Here is a 9,051-nt window from a genome sequence, read left to right on the forward strand (position 1 = left end):
AAGTTGGCGCGAGTGTTCGAGGGTTAATATCTTTTGACCGGTAAAACCAATTCTTATTAAATTTTGCATATATGTTCGTAGTGTCGAAACATCTCGTTTGATATTAAAATAATTGAAATTAGGTTAATTATCTTGGTTAAAATCTGAATTAATTTTTGTTAATTTTGGTGAATACGGTTGCTCGTAACTTTCAAATTGAACGTCCAACCAAGAAATCATTCAATAGTGATCTATCCGGCTATATTATCTTTCAAATGAGACTAATAGCGCATAAATCGGTTTGGTAATCTCTAAGAAACAGGCGATAATTATTACCTTGTCAAAACAGGTTTTTTAAGCATAACTTTAAACCACTTGTTTGTTTTCAATTACAAATTCCTGAATAATTTAGTTTTAATAAGGGCTTTCATTTGATACTAAGATCGTTGAAATCGGTCATGTAGTTCCGGAGAAACCCGTGTCACGTATTTTTCACATTTTTGCTTATAACTTTTAAACGAAACGTCGTGTCACGAAGCAACTCAATAGTGATCTACTAGACAATAATACCTTTCAAACAAAAGCAATAGCGAACGATTCGGTTCAGCCATCTCTGAGAAACAGGCGATAGAAAAAATCATTACATACATACACACACACACAGACATTGCTCAAATCGTCGAATCCTATCGATTGGTATATGTGACTTAGCCCTCCGGGCCTCGGATCAATTTCGTGTTTTTCGACCAATTTTTAAACCTTTGTTATAGTATAACAAAGGTAAAACGTGAAACAAACACGCCGTTGCTCTGTAAAATACCGAGATAATACCGAGATAAAATTTCATATAATTTGGCATAAAAAGCTATTACGTTGAAATCCAATGCCGTTTCTACCATTAAAACATTATTGTCCATACAGTCAAACGCTTCGAAACGATTTATGAAACTAATCATTTCATCAAGTATCGGTTTCAATCGAGCAACATTGAATGACTCTGTAGAAATAAAAATAGAGGTTGACTCACCTCAATTTTACAGCTATCCTCGGCGTTCGTAAATACAAGGTCCAAAAGACGATTGTTGCTATTTGGAATTCCACAGACTTGTGACAATCCACAAGCGACCAAGTTATCAACAACTACCACTTCTTCAGGCGATCGAACTTTGCAAGGTAAGAGTGATATATCCTCCTCATTTTCATAGCACCAACAAGTATTTTTCAAATTGAAATCACCGATAATAAAAACTTTACTTTCAGTTCCCAATGAATCAACAAGTTCCCGGACGCTTTCAGTGTGAGACAGACATCGTTGCAAATTTGACCCAGGAGGTAAGTAGATACAACATAGAACAATATAAATATTTCCTATGGATACTTTTACCGAAATTTCTTCATTATTCACAGATTCTCGTACGATACAACTTGGAAAACGCTTGTTAACGGCTATTAAAACTCCTCCGTCAGTCCAGTCCATTAATTTAAATTCGCGATTTTTCTTTTCCCAGAAAGATTCAAATCAAATTTTTCAGTTTTCTCGGACAACACTTGTTTCAAAAGTTGATAACTCTTGAACAATTTGTTTTATGAAATTGCAAAAAAATTCTCAGCCGCTTAGCAAAAATACCAGTTACAAAAAGTTTTTCTCAAAATTTTTCATGGTGGTGGAAAACTCCTGTAGAAAAACAAAATCGCTGAAGTGAAATTTTTGACAGTAACAGATAATGAATTATCAAATATCAAATTTCAAAATTTCCTAAGACTTAGAACATGGGCATGGGCAGCTCCTTAGAATTTTGCATCGTCATAGAAAATTATGTGGAAAACTTGTTCCAACTAATTAAAAGTTATTATGTTGAGCGTCTTAGCAGAATCTCGAATACGAGTCAAGTTAGGAAGGTTTTCCGTTTTATTCTACTAAAAATTATACTACACAATGTTCACCTTAAGGATAATTACAAAATTTCACTATACTATAATTAAACTATAACTATAACGGTAACAAAGCCAAACCAGCCACCCCTCACGTAAACAATCTGCAGATACGTATTTCGACAGTTACATACGGCCTTCTTCAGTGCTTGCTGTGCAGTTCTATAATGCTTGGTTTAAAAGCTTTAAACCTTCGAAATAAGACCATAACAAATATTTTTTAAAGTTTTTGTCCTTCGGATACTGGGCGACTGAAGGGGGGGAGGGGTGAAAAAAAAAACAAAGAGATTTTTATAATCACGCAAAGAAAATTAAGATTTTTAGTTAAAAATTTAGAATTTTTACTTGAAGTTCAATCGTGAATTCCGAATCTATTCTTGCTTTTCGTTTATACGTTATGATTTTCTATGCAAAAACTTTCCAAAATAGATTGAAAATCGAAAGAATTTTTTTTGCCGATTTTTGAAAATTAATTTATTTGTACTTCCACCTTTGTGTCGTGCTAGAAGCGTCAACACTCCGTAAACTTAAGGCTGTAAAACCCACAAATAATAGATTTTAGACAAAAAAAAATTACTCAAACTCAATTTTTTTTGGCCTCCTGATTTTTAGAGCCAATTTTGAAGGGCCGGGGGGCAAAAACTTTGAAAATAATTTGCAATGTTCAAAAAAATTCGTTCGGAAAATTTATAGTGGAGTTTTCTGTGAAATAGGATAACATATTGTTTTCATTAAAAAGTACATTAATTTCATAAAAATCTGATACTCTTCAGCAAAACCTATACGATAATTTTGGAAAATCCGTCGAAACTATTGTAGTTATGTTTCAAATTGGACCATAAGCGTGAAAATCGGTTACCTATGGCATTACCGAGAAGATGAAGTGCCATAATTACATAACTTTTAAAATGAATTCTTTGAAAAATAAATTTTGAGAGACCGAAAGGTACGAGCCGATACTGTGAAGTGTTCGGTTTCAAGACCCATAGATATTTGCTAATTTTTCAAAACATAAATCGATTGGCTGGACTTGTTTGGGAGCCCATAATAATGGCCTAGGGCAATTGTAAAAAGAAGATGGCAGTCTCACTGTTACTACTAGGGAAACGTTGGAGATTCTTATGAACACGCATTTCCCTGGTACGACAGTGCGACAGTTTCCACTGCGGTCAGTTTTACTGTTAAAAGTGCACCGGACTTTTCCGGACTTTCAACGGAATACCCGGTCCGGTCCGGTTCCGGAATGCTTCGTTCCGGTTCCGGTCAGATAAAAAATCGGACTCTAAAATTTCGTTCCGATCGGACTTCGGACCGGACTTTCCGGACTCTACCCGGTCCGATGTCGATCACTATACCTAAATAAGCCGATGAGTGATGCTACCCACCTTCCGAAATGTCTTAGTCGACGTACCACCCACAATTTTATCCATGGAACGGTTGTATTTACTAAAACGGCTTGCGGAATACGGTGTCTTCAGCAAAGTTGTGCAGCACATCATAATGCACATTTTTGCACTATAATGTAAAAAATATTCTCGATAAAAATGTAAAGGACACGAAATTTTCAAAAAATCGAAACATAATTATTTTTCATTTGTTTATCATGAGACTTTGACAGTAGTAAAAATTAAATCTGAGCAGTTCAACGTGAAATAGGTAAATGACAAAATTTGAGCCTTTCTGATTTAGATGAAACTTTACGAACGTGTTTGATAGGAGGAAATAAGAACATTCCACAGGTTTTGGCGCCATTTTGATTCAAGACTCATTTTTAGAAAGGACGTATTTATTATCATGTGTCTAGATAGATTGTATCTCGAAAACTATCGATTTTACAAAAATTATGTGTAGGCAAAAGTTGTAGCAAATTGATTTCTGAACATGAAAAAATACGCGCTGAAAAAATATTTTACCAATTTATCAATAAATATTTTTGTAAATGCAGCCGCTTTCGAGATATTCGGAGAACAAGTCACATTTATTTTAATTTTTTATGTTAAACACGTCTTTATCATATGTTACTCCAGTTGCTCCACTGTTTCCATAAAATGTCTAATAACTACCCGAGTAAATGATTATAACAAACATATAACAAAAACATATCTCAATTAGATAGAAATAACAGAATTTGTTATATTTTTGATCAGACAAAATTATTACAAGTTTTGTTCTTGTATCAAAATTTGATATAATTTTGTTACAGAGCAATTTCAGCTTGCAAACGGATTGTCTCGACCACGGGCGTAGCCAGAAATGTTCCCTAAGGGGGGTTTTCAAGAAAAAAATCTAACATAGCCTAACCGTAAGGAATTTATTTAGAAAATAGGGAATTATTTCCAGTTAAAATCTATTTGGGATGGAATTAAATGTTCCTCATTCAACCAAAATATCAAATTGAAATAATAGAAGATAAGTGTTAAAATGTTGCCTCCCAGTTCGCATCAAGGTAGGAGTCTCGACTGGGAGAGGCACCTAGAGTCCATAGAATCGAGTCTCTTCGAAAAACAGCCTGCTGCTGACAACTTATCCTGCATGATTCTCAACATCGCTCTTAAGGTGATCTGACGAGCAGATATCGAAACGAGAGGTTTTGTTTTTTTTTTTACGAGTTGGGAAATCTGCTGAGCGCCTTAGAAGATACGGATACCTCAGGGAGTGGGGTTTAGGTATCCCGACCCCCCTAATGGGGCGTGAGGATCCCGACCCACTAAAACCCTACTCGAGTCTCCAGCCTCAATCCCCCCTGGCAGCACCTTATCGGTATTACTTCAGGGAGGGGCTATTGTGCTTAACGCACGCTCTTAGATAACTACTGGACTATGGTAGTTAGGCTGTTTATTCGCCGTTGATCGGCTTTCCAGCGGTTTTGTAGCTCAAGTACGATCTGGGTAGCAGCCGCATTGACCGCACCCCAGACGTCCGAGCTAGAACACATCCTTTGGACTAAGTTATCCGGAGTAGTGTCCTGTCCGCTAACTGCCATCATGTTGCTTCTCACGCCCTCGAAACGAGGGCATATGAAGAAAGCATGTTCTGCAGTTTCCTCAACGTCCGCGCATTCGGGACACTCCGGGGACTCCGCATGCCCAAATTTGTGCAGATACTGTCTAAAACAACCATGCCCTGACAGAATCTGTGTCAGGTGGAAGTTGACTTCGCCATGACGCCTGTTGACCCATCCGGATAGTTCCGGGATAAGTCTATGTGTCCACCGGCCTTTTGTGGAATCAGACCATGCCCGCTGCCATGTGATCATCGAGGCCGATCTTGTGGTACTCCGTATGCCTCTAGTTCCACGTTGGTTGAAACACTCTACGTCCTCGCTGATGATGATACCAATAGGCATCATACCCGCTAAGACGCAGATTGCGTCATGTGAAACTGTGCGGTACGCACTCGCCACTCTTAGGCACATGAGACGATAGGTGCTTTCCAGCTTGGCTAGATAGCTTTTGGTACCTAACGCCGATGACCACACCGGCCCGCCATACCTGAGTATGGACTGGACCACGTTGGCTAAAAGCCTTCGCTTGCTGCCATATACCGCAGAGCTATTAGACATCATACGAGACAATGCCGAAATAGCTGTGGAAGCCTTCTTGCAGGCATAGTCGACGTGGCTCCCGAACTTGAGCTTGTCGTCGACCATGACTCCAAGCAGTTTTAAGGACCGCGTTGATGAAATAGTGCAGTCCCCGACGCTGATATTTGCTTGCCGCACCGACTTGCGGTTGTTTACCACGACAACCTCCTTTTTAGGATGCGCTAGGTCCAGTTTCCTGGATCGCATCCAATCTTCAACAATGCTTATAGAGTGGGCAGCCGTCAACTCGACCTCTCTGATAGATTCACCATAGACTTCCAGGGTGATGTCATCCGCAAAGCCGACAATCACCACCCCTACCGGGAACTTTAGCTTCAACACCTCGTCATACATGACGTTCCACAACACCGGGCCCAGTATGGAACCTTGCGGAACCCCTGCGGTGATTGGAACGCACTTCTGACCCTCCTCCGTGTTGTAGCATAGCACACGATTCTGGAAATAATTTTCCAGGATCCTGTACAGCGACACCGGCACTTGGACGTTCCGAAGCGAGTTGGCTATGGAGTCCCAGCTAGCGCTATTAAACGCATTTCTCACGTCGAGCGTGACAACTGCGCAATAACGAATACCTGTCCTCTTGGGCTGGATTGCCACCTCGGCTGTGTTAGTGACAGGCAAGATGGCATCCACCGTAGATTTGCCTTTTCGGAAGCCGAATTGGTTCCTTGACAGACCGTTTGTACCCTCAGTGTACTGTACGAGTCTGTTAAGGATAACCCTTTCCAGCACCTTGCCGGCAGTATCGAGCAGACAGATCGGCCTATATGACGCGGGGATACCCGGAGGTTTTCCCGGCTTCGGCAATAGGACCAGATTCTGTCGTTTCCATCTGTACGGGAAGTGGCCAGCTTCCAGGCATCTACTCATTACTGCCCCGAATGATTCGGGAGCCTCCAGAATAGCCGCTTTAAGGGCCATATTCGGGATTCCGTCTGGTCCCGGTGCCTTGCTCACCTTTAGGGATTTAGCGATCTCAATGAGTTCCTCGTTCGTAACCGTTACTTCCTCCCCGACCTCTAAACCACCGTCGCCCACGTTACTTTGGATGTTCGGCCCGGAGACCGACCATCCTACGCTATGGTCTGAGATACTGGAACGTCGGCCGTGGGACGACTCAGCGACCTGAGGTCAGGGCCTTGGCTCGTGGCGCGGAAAGAGGCCCTCAATGATCCGCTCCGCATCTCTGGCGATCTCTCTGCGGGTGCCATAACGCCCTTGGCCTTTGCCATTACGATCCTGTAGGCATCACCCCACGGGTTCGCATTGGCACTGGCACATAACCTTTCAAAGCAGGCTCGTTTAGTAGCTTTTATCCCGCTCTTAAGCGCTGCGCGTGCAGCAACAAGTGCTACTCGACATTCTGCTCTGCCCTCGTCCGAACGAGCTCTTTGCATAATTCTCCTTGCACGAAAGCAGGCTCCGCGGAGTTCCGCAATTTCTTCTGTCCACCAGTAAACCGGTGACCTACCATACCTAGGTCGGCTTTTCCTAGGCATGGTGGCGTCACACGCTCGCGACAGCACCTCAACCAAATGATCAGCGTTCGGATCGGGCATATCGCGATCACCGCACTCTCTTCGGATCGCTTCCACAAATACTTCAGGATCGAAGTATGATGTCTTCCACCCACGGGTGGTTGGAGTGTTGGCTCTACCCGCCGCCTGCCGCCTCGTTATCTGACCAACACCATAGCGGACCGCCTGATGGTCACTGTGAGTGTAGCCATTGTCTACCCTCCAGTCTCCTATCAGACCAGGGCTGCCAAATGTCACGTCGATAATAGACTCCGCACCATTCCTGCTGAAGGTACTTGTGGTGCCGACGTTGGCCAGGTCTACGTTGAGCTTTGCCAGAGCCTCAAGCAGAAACCGACCCCTATGGTTCGTGCGACGACTTCCCCACTCAACCGCCCAAGCGTTAAAGTCGCCCGCCACAACCACCGGCCTTAGACCAGTCAGCGCAACTGATACTTGGTCTACCATCCGCGTAAACTGCTCGATCGACCAACTCGGCGGAGCATAACAGCTGCAGTAGAACACTCCACCCACTTTGGCAACCGCAAATCCCTCGTCTGCAGTTGACACAACCTCTTGAACCGGGAACCTGCTTGTCGTCCATATAGCCGCCAACCCGGACCTATCCGAGACCCAGTTACCGTTTCCGGCAGGGATGCGGTATGGGTCCGAGATGATGGCAATGTCCGTCAACGACTTAGTAACTGCTTGGTATAACAGCTGCTGGGCCGCATGGCAGTGGTTCAAGTTTAGTTGCGTTACCTGCACTACGCCCGTGTTTTAGTCGCCGGCGCGCCTGCCGGGCACTTTGAGCCTCCTGTTGTGTGCTTAGCGTCCCGTTGGCCTGTACATATCAGGCACTTGGGCGGCGCCGAACAGTCCCTCGCTATATGGCCCGCACCGCCACATCTTCTACACAGGTGGCTTCTGTCAGGCCCCTTACAGCTCCAGGACTTGTGCCCTCGCTCAAAGCACCGGAAGCAAGCCTCCGGCTGCTGGAACACGCTCAGTGGACATACGGACCGTCCCACCTTCAGCTTGGCCGCCTTCATGGCTGTATTCCCGTCTACCAGTGGAAGTCTTATTGTAGCTACCTGGGTTCCCGCCGGTCCCTTGCGCAGACGAACTGCTTCGGTAGTCACCACCACGTTACATTGCTCCTTGAAGCTCGTGTCAGTTCGACCGCTTCAGTGATCTCGTCCAGGTTTTTAAGCTGGAGAGTCAGCTCAGGCGTCAGTGCGCGGATCTGTATGCCATCACCAAGGACCTTTTCTGCCAGCACTTTGTAGGCAGAACCCTTCTCAGTGGCATCCTTTTTGAGCTCAAGGATCATGTCGCCGGTGCGGGAGCGGCGGATACTCCGCACATCCGCGCCAAGACCCTTCAGCTGCTCATCCCCTCTCATGGCCTTCAAAACTTCTGCATAGCTCAGCCCCTCAGTTTTGAGGATAAGGGCATCGCCTTTGCTCCTCTTTTTTCTGGCCACTTTCGGTGGAGTTCGATCCTCCTCTTTCTTCCTGGCCTTCTTCTTTTTCACTGTTTCCCACTGATTGTCGGGAGCTAACTGCGTCTTATTACCCTCGGAGGGTTTCACAGTTTGCTTACGATCCTCAGCGATCAAGCGCTTCTTCGGGCCCGTGGAGGTTTGTTCCCCTGGGGACTGCCTTGCACGTATAGTCGATATCTTGTTGTCACTGGACTGCTCCGTAGTCCCAAGGGCTACGGTGTGGTCAGTCGTTGACAGGCAGGCATCCGTTTGTACAGACCTCGATACAAACGCCTTTTCTATCACTTTTACTCGCGCTTCGAGTTCGCCGTGTTCCTTCGTCGCAGCACGGATGGTGCCCCGAAGCATGAGCAGGCTTTGTTTCAGGTCCTTCGCTAGGGTGCTGCGGCCTGCCACAAACTCGATAATGGCATCGAGCTGATGAGACGCCGCTACCACTCTCGGTAGCATGTCTCTCTTTCCTTCCACTGCTTTTATTAGCGACGGGCCATTCATCGCTGAGTCCGGCGTAG

This window comes from Sabethes cyaneus, chromosome 2 (genome assembly GCF_943734655.1).
Source record: "Sabethes cyaneus chromosome 2, idSabCyanKW18_F2, whole genome shotgun sequence".
Classification (NCBI taxonomy): Eukaryota; Metazoa; Arthropoda; class Insecta; order Diptera; family Culicidae; genus Sabethes; species Sabethes cyaneus.